Source organism: Rhagoletis zephyria, unplaced genomic scaffold (assembly GCF_001687245.7).
Source record: "Rhagoletis zephyria isolate East Lansing unplaced genomic scaffold, Rhagoletis_zephyria_1.1 Rzeph_scaffold_20716, whole genome shotgun sequence".
Taxonomy (NCBI): domain Eukaryota; kingdom Metazoa; phylum Arthropoda; class Insecta; order Diptera; family Tephritidae; genus Rhagoletis; species Rhagoletis zephyria.
Window position 1 is genome coordinate 1 of NW_016177774.1, and position 8,278 is coordinate 8,278.

General features: G+C 36.8%; 1 long non-coding RNA gene across 6 annotated transcripts; it reads right to left on the reverse strand.

Moving 5' to 3' along the window:
• Positions 1-6,702: 6,702 nt before the first annotated feature.
• On the reverse strand, positions 6,703-8,112 carry LOC108380884 (uncharacterized). 6 transcript variants are annotated; one of them, XR_001849599.1, is made up of 2 exons: positions 7,870-8,112; positions 6,703-6,988 (listed from the first exon to the last, which is right to left on the reverse strand). It is a non-coding gene; the product is annotated as an uncharacterized LOC108380884 (long non-coding RNA). The 6 variants fall into 6 exon arrangements; XR_001849597.1 differs by having other exon boundaries at positions 6,703-7,095; XR_001849596.1 differs by having other exon boundaries at positions 7,866-8,112.
• Positions 8,113-8,278: the final 166 nt, after the last annotated feature.

Here is an 8,278-nt window from a genome sequence, read left to right on the forward strand (position 1 = left end):
ACACTGAGAGAAAAACACGTTGTAATATTAAGAAAAATGTGGTGAGTTCACTGACGGAAATAACGCATAGTAAAAATAAATATTTTTTTATTTGATTTCATCTTGGGACAGAAACAAAAAGATTCAGAACACACGAAAGAATCGATATACTCACGAAACTATGGGCGAATTGTAGAAAATTTGCGTTTTTAGTTTTTCACTGCGACGCACAGTGTTTCGACTACATGGAGGCAGGTAGAAAAAAGTCATGGTGACAGTTGGTAAAAAAAACCGGTTTGACTTAGAGAGGGAATAGTAAAAGTCAAAAGTACCAAATTTTACATTATATACTCACCCCCCTTCTTCACGGACCATACATTTCCAAAAAAATACGGGAATGGGCGCGATACCGACTAATCAGTTTAGTTGCATTTGGCGCTGAACCCATTACAGAAAGTGTTTCTTTTTCAACTGTAATTAATTATCTAAATGTCGTGGAATATTCAGGTGAAGGTATTTATCATTTATTTGGTATTTTCCTATATTCTTACCAAAAAATTTGCTTTGAAATGTATATGGTAAAGATTATTAGTAAAAAAAAAGTGTGAGTACCGGTCCGTCAGGTCGTGAAATTAGACTAATATTTTAGAGAATTTTATGTAGTTTTCGAATATATAATTTGATTTATGCGCGCGACTTTGCAAATATATGTAATTTTTGATTTTCAGCTTCTTTTTGCATAATTTAGCGAAAAGAATTTTTCGAACAATGAAAAAATCCCACCAGATATTGGGGAAAAAGCGAGTATTGACACCTAATTAATTTTATTGTATAACCTTGGTTTTCTGAGAGCGGAAAGCAGGAAACAAAAATTACTCAAAATTCCATAACATTTAATGACTGGGCCCACATTTTTTGTGAGTTTTGAACGTTATAGTAATCCAATCTTCCCCATATCTTATATTTAAGTTTTTTAAATAAAATAAAGACTACAAACTAAATTTCACCGAAATCGGATGAGATTTAATGTTTCCGCCCACGAGAGTAGCGGGCGTGGCAATTATTCCATCTTTACAAAATTTCATAATTCTCTATTTCTAAGTAAAACTAGAGCGCATGTCAAGTTTCAGTGAAATCGGTGCAGGTGTAGTATTATTTCCACCTGCCTCCATATAGTCGAAACACTGTGCGACGTAAGGTTTTTTTTTTTTTCAAATGACTTTGAAATTTTATAGAAACAATTAATTTAGGAAATCATTTTAAAAAGGCAGTGCTATGCAGAATAACAATATGAGTACCAAATGAGAGAAAAAATTCTGAAGAATTTAAAAACAATAAAGTTTTTTTGGTTTGAAAGGACGAGTAGGTATTGAAAATGCGCTTTTAATAAATTCTGTACATCTTTTTAAGTTAATAAAGTTTGCAGGACGAAATTCCATAATGAAATCGTGCGTATATTAGCCCTCAAATAATAATTTTTTCAAAAAAAAAATATTGCAAATTTTCAAGCATATTTAGGAACAAAATTTGTAAAAGACATTTTCCATACCCATTCGTCCTTATGCACCAAAAAATGTATTCTGTTATAATTTTACAGAATTTTTTCTTTTATATGATACCCATATTGTTATCCTATATCGCACTGAATTTTTTAAAAAAAATTTTGTAGTACTCTTATTTTTTCAAATTTCAAAGTCCTTTAAAAAAAACTTTCTAACGTCATAGTTAATTTTTTTTTTCTCTCAGTGCAACCTGCTGAGCATTTACAGTTTTGCTCAGCCCTTGAACTTTTTATTGTGCTTTTCTGTAATTAAAATAAAATTGTATGCTACTGTTCGAACATAAAATAATTAATAGCTTTGAGGCGTGTGAAAAATTGCATTTTTGCTTTGCATAATAAGCATGAAATTTAGTTTTTTTATTCTTCTTTTAATTGCGATTTTAATTAAAATTGATTTCATTTCTGCATATTTTTAGAATTCAATAATTTTACATTTATTTGCAGCAATTCCCAACCAGCATTTTTCCAACCAGTTTGCTTTGTGACACTCTGATTTGTTTATTTTTTTTTTCGATTGTGGCATTGGTCACTTACTAGCTAGGCACACCTGCATGCCGCAAGGCAACAACAAAAACATGAACAACACATGAATAACTTCTACCCCCAGCTATGTATAAACTCCGTAGTTGCTGTTTGCCGTTGACCTGCTGTTGGCGATTGTGGCCGCCCCTCCAGCAAGTAACAACAAAAAGTCGGCGTCTAAACGATCACCTGTTTTTGGTGCTCGAATGAGTGCTTAGAGAAGGAAATAAAATGCTGGAAAATAAATTAGCTTTTTGCCTTACATTTTTTGTTCAACTTTTTTTCTTAGGCAATTTCCGGCGCGTGCTATATGTATTGTTTTACTTCTGAGTAGGCGCAACGTTGCAAAATATTTGGAGAACGCAAAAAGCTATGTTGTCTATCTTTAAGATATATCTATGATTTCTTTTTCGCCTCTTCGCCTCCTCGCATTATTGGTAGATAGCTTCTTATACATAAACTATTTTTAACTGTGAGAACTGACTCGGTTTAGTCCCATTTGCCACTGTTTCGCGAGTATCTGCTTTGGGTGCTGCAATTACTATAATCTTACAGTCTTGGCTGCCTTAGGTGCAGAAAACATCAGCAAAATTACTTTTGACCACCAATTTGCAATTACCGATTTAACGATTGTGTCGATACTGGATAATTTACGCGGCGAAGTGAGTAAGCTGTCGCCAAACAGCCAGTCGTTTAGGAAACTGCAGCAGCGATTGCATAAAAGCTACTACATACATAAGTTTGTGCAGCTGTGCATTCTGTGTTTGTGCAGACATACATTATGTACATATTTCCTATTGCGAAAAATAGAATGAGAAAAGCTGCGCTAAAAGCACTTCCAATCAATTAACGCTTAATGGTTGCGCTTTAGCAAAATACCGCTGCGGCAGTGCCAACAACAGCAGCAACACTCGAATGGCCGGCCAGTCGAGCAGTCAGCAAGCCAGCCAGCAAGCCAGCCAGCCAGCCAGCCAGCTGGGCGCTGAATATCAAACGCGCTGGGCTAAAAAGTGCGAGCTGTGCAAAAAATGCTACAAACTCGACGACATGACAACTTGGCAGTACGGCGACTGGCTGCAGACTTTTTCATTTGGTTTGCCCTGGCGGCCATTCGTTTATTTGATCAGTTGGTCAAACGTTCTTTAGCAAAAGGTGGTATGTATGTATTTGCATACCAATCCAACAAAATACGTGTTTTTTTTGTTTGTTTTTATTTGTATTTGTATTTTTATTAAGTCTCTTAAAGTTGCTGGCTCATTCATTTGTTAAAGAAACGGTAAACAAGCTACTGTTATTTTTTTATTTTTCTTATACGCGGCTGGCTGCAGCAACGTAATTTGCATTCAACTTTTCAGTTGGCTGCTGTGTTAAAAAATGTGCAGAATTGGATGAATTGAAAATGCAAAAAAGCAGAAATTCCACATTGAAACTGCAAACATATGTACATATAAAACGAATCATATAACGGCAGCCATAGTAATACATATATTATAGTAGCAACAACAAGCTGAGGCCAGCACTTTTCAAGGCAACTGACACAACAACAAAACAACAACATTGCAATTTAAGTTTACAGCAGCCATTTACAGCGGTTTTCTGCGAATAAACTCGAAAAAAAAAAATTTAAAAGCAATCAAAAAGTGCATTAATTCGCTTCGTCGCCGCGTTTCACTCGCAAATACACAACTAATTTATTTCCATTTTATTCGGCTGCATTTTTGCAATTTCTGCTTGGTTTATTGTTATTTAGCGCTTAAGCTCTAACAAACCATACCATATGTCTCTGGAACGTGCAATCACCGCGCATGCGCAGCCGCACAAGATCAGGTCCAGCGCGCGCAAGCACAGAAACAGCTTCAGCTAGGACCGCGATCACTACGCCAGTGAACACGAACGGCTAGCAGGTTCAAGTAGCCACACAATTTCGAGCTATGTACATACAAATATGCATTGTATTCGATGGGCGCGCGCTGCAACAATGGCGACCGCGCCCGCTGCAAGACTGCAAGTTCGCTGCAGCGCTGCTGAATTTTCGTGTTATTTATCGCCGATAAATACAAAATTATGTACATTTGTGGTGTTTGTCAAGTTTATGTGGCAGCCAGAAATTTTCGGCGATTGCAGCCGCCATAAAATGCACTCTTTGGGATAAAGGAATGGGCGGTGCAGCGTGCAGAGCTCCATTGAAAGCTCAATTCATTGTTCGCGACAAGTGACAAATGCACAAAAAATTCCACAGCAATTGAATACTCTTAAAGTACAAAAGTTTTTAATTTTCGTTCTTTTTGCTGGTGCGCATTTGGAAATTGAATACAATTTTTCGGGCGCGCATGCCCAATTTTTCGGTTTGGTGATTTATACAAAGCCTTCAGAGTCAGCAAAGAAAGGAATGACTATAAAAAAATCATAATTCTGTGTATGGAAGCACACAAATCCCCAGCGACATCCTGCTTAGCTCGTGAAACTGTTGCCGCAGCTGCTCGGCTTTTGTCATTCCTCAAACCAAAAACACATACCTAGGAGGTCAACCTTAAGGCGCTCGGCAGTTAGCTGCTTGCAAAACAAATACATGCGCGTTAATTTACCTTCGTGCGACAACAAAATCTAGAAAATGGGGCAACTTTTGTTCGTAGACAAAGGAAAATTGCGCAGTTGTTGCCTTTGTAGCCTAGGTAGCGCAGAACTTCGATAGTGCCAGTTCTCAAGCAAATCGAATCACGGGCTGAGCTGAGCCTCTTTGAAAACTTTCATACTCGCGCGCAGCAACCCTCCTCTTTTGAATGCTTATATGTACATATGTAAATGTGCATAAGTATGCGTGTCCTGACTGTCACGTGTGACATAAAATTCGCATAATAATACGTTTTAGTGTTGCCAGTTGTCAATTGTCAGACGAAGAATAGCAAATAGCAAATAGCACTTGTGGAAAAGCAAATGGCAGCTGCGCGAAATTCAACAAAAAGTGGGGTTTGGGGCGGCGCTTAAATGCATCTGCAATTTGGAAAATTTGCTACTGGCACGCTACCCAACCACCCAACTAGCTATTAGCCATCCCACTTCGCCCCTACCCGCGCCGCCTCATTGGTACATAATTATGGGTTGATAGTTGAGTTTCATGTGATTTGCCGCCACACAGTGTAGAAAATTCACTTTTTTTTGGACAAAATCAATTACTAAGTCAAACTTTTGTGGTGAGGAATTCAGAAAATATAGTCTTTAAAATTTACTTCAAAAATAGTAGTATTTTTTAGTTTTTGACCTAAAGTATGTAGATATGCAAAGAGCTAAAAAAAATAAAAACGGAAACACGCATCTTAAATTTTTTTCCAGTTTCTTCACATGTAAACAATTTTACTTTTACAACTTAAAAAAAAAAACTGTAATTTTTCTTGAATTCTACATCTTAAAAGCTTTGAAATGCGCTTACATTTATTTCGCTACCCGTTCTCGTTCTTGAGATATAACATTTCATCACAAAAAAAAGTAAATTTTCCACACTGTGCGCCGCTGAATACCCGTATTAGTTGTTGTTAAAGTAATTTTCAGTTGGCGATGCACTTGGATTGCTGACGCTGTTGCTTTGATTAAGTGCAACATTAGTAATGCTTAATTTAAATTGTGGAAATAAGCACACAAATCAGCGCACAATCAACTCGACGTTCAGTGGGTCGTCAAGCATCGGGCTACTGCGCTGTGAGCAACTTTAAATTAAGCTGTCGCTGAGATCGTTGTGCTGAAAAGTTGTGCAAATAAAATTGTGTCATGTCTTGAGAATTGGCCAACAAAATGCGAAATTCCATTGGTGTAGAAATTTATTTAGAATTGTATGCCATTTTCTTATAAAGCCAGAGGACTCTTATTGCGATTTCCCACATATAAATACATAGGTTAAGTTGCACAGAAATATTGGTTGCCCAATAGACTACATCAGATAGTTGATAAATATGTATGTAGTCTTATGCGGGATTTCCACCAGGTATTTAATGGCAAAAATTTTAATGACAAAGTTGGGCATTAAAACCATTTTTTGTCATTTCAATGCCTAGTGGAAATTCGGCATTAGTTTTGCAGTAGGTACCTAAAGCCTTTCTGTAAAGGCCTTATAGCATAAATGTCTCTTGATTTACTTTCAAGATTGCCTCTCACCGAGTTACTTATGTCGATGAGAAAGTGTGCAACTCGGTGATTTAAGACTTTCAAGGTCACAGTGTTGTATGTAGTGCATATAAGTCTGGCTTTTAAGGGCTATCCATACATGAAACTACAGAAATGACCATAAATAGTAAGTACTCACCATATTCAAAAACAGAAGATTCGAAAACAGCTTAACGCCGTATGACGCTTTTGTTTCGCCACAGCACAGCAATTCAAGTAGTCCAAAATTAAATACTCGTTTGACTTTGTTTTTTTTTTTTTGTTGCTGCTGCTTGAATTTATTTCTATCTTATAGCCTTAGCCAACAGTCAGGTGCAATTGCTTTGGCGTGCGGTTGCCTGCCTGGCTAGCTGTAGAGCGACTCAGCTGGTAATATGACTCGTCGTCGCCAGCGTTTGCTTACATATGTATAATAAATGCACTTATTCCAGCCGTATATAATGATGCAAAGATAAAGCAACAACAAAAAAAAAAAATCACACTCNTTGTTGTGGTGTTCGATTGACTTAATGATTAAAAAACTTTGTAGTTGGCAACACTACGAAGTATAATTTCTTCGTGTTTTTTTTTTTAATATTTTGTACATTCTTTTTATTCAGCAAAGATTTGAGTTACCGACTGTTTTCGCTTTTTAATGCGGATGTTTTTGTATTACGTACATACTTTCGTTGTACTGACTTTTTACGCGAAGAACACACCCTTCACACACACACACACACACTGCTGTCGTTATACAAATGTATGTATGCATGAAGTTGTCATTTACTGCTGCTGTAAGTGAAAATAGTTGTAACGTATGCACTCGTATTTTTAACTCTCTACGTCAAAGTCAGGTATTTTTGCTGAGGTTTTTTCGCATTAAAAACATAACGTCTGCGCTAAAAATATAAGCTAATTTTAAGTAAATTTGCATTTGTATTTCATCAATACTTGAAACTTACATAAATGAAAGCTAAAATAAAATAATCGCTAATTTAAGGTAAATTTATTTAAAATTCTTCGCGAAGTAGTGACATTTTAGGTAAAATCCCCTCTTGTTAATACTTTTTTTTTAAGTAAGTACTTCGATAAAAGTACGCTTTAAATGTAAGCCCACACTATGCTGCGTAAATATTTGCATTTTTGTCTGCGTTTTGCAACTTGCAATTTGCAACAGTTGCTGCAATAAATGGGTTAAAAAGGCAGCGCAAATTGTGTGCGTACAACAAAAGCAACGGCTACAACTGATGCGCGTACACAAATTACGCTCGCCACGCCCTCCACGCCCCTTTGCTTATTGCCTCAGATAATTTTCATTGCACTTTTTTTTTTGTGTTTTTGCTCTGAGCAGTTGTTTTGGTCCGAATTCCAGATTTTTTTTTAACTGTTTCACCTTGAGTTTTTATTTTCATCGCACATTTAGCATTAAAAGCGAATTTATTGATATTTTTTAATTTATTTATATTTAATTTCTGTTTAGGTTATTTGCAATGTTTACTCGCATTGTTCGTTTCGTATTTAGAAAACAAAATTAAGTAAAAGACCAACTTCAATCGCACCTCATCTTACGCCCAGCGAGGAGCTGTGCTAATTTTAATTTACTGTAACGTATGTACATTCATGCAAAACAAATAAGCGGAAATATGCAGTTTGCCACATACATACATACATACATACGATCGCGCGCGCGTTGCAACAGCGTCAATTTTATTTTATTAGCTTGAATTGTTTAACGATAGTGCTTTGCTGTTGTTGCCACCACCGTGGCTGTCATTTGGCGAAAAATAAACACCGTTTTTGAAAGACCTTAACATGCGACAGCACACACTTTCCCAACCGTACAATGTGACGCTCGTTTATAAACTGAAAGCCGCCGCTATAAAATTCATCCAACTACGACTTGACTCACCCGAAAGTCGCGTCGATCATATGACATGAGCTGCCGTGCTTTTGGGAGTTTTTAGCGGCGTTTAGCGAGCTTTCGGCTGGAATTAACCAGTTGTTTACTCGTTTTTTGTTGAACAGCTGTTGGCGGGTGATCGCGCTCAGCTGCGCTCATTGATTCCGATTGCTGGCCGATCT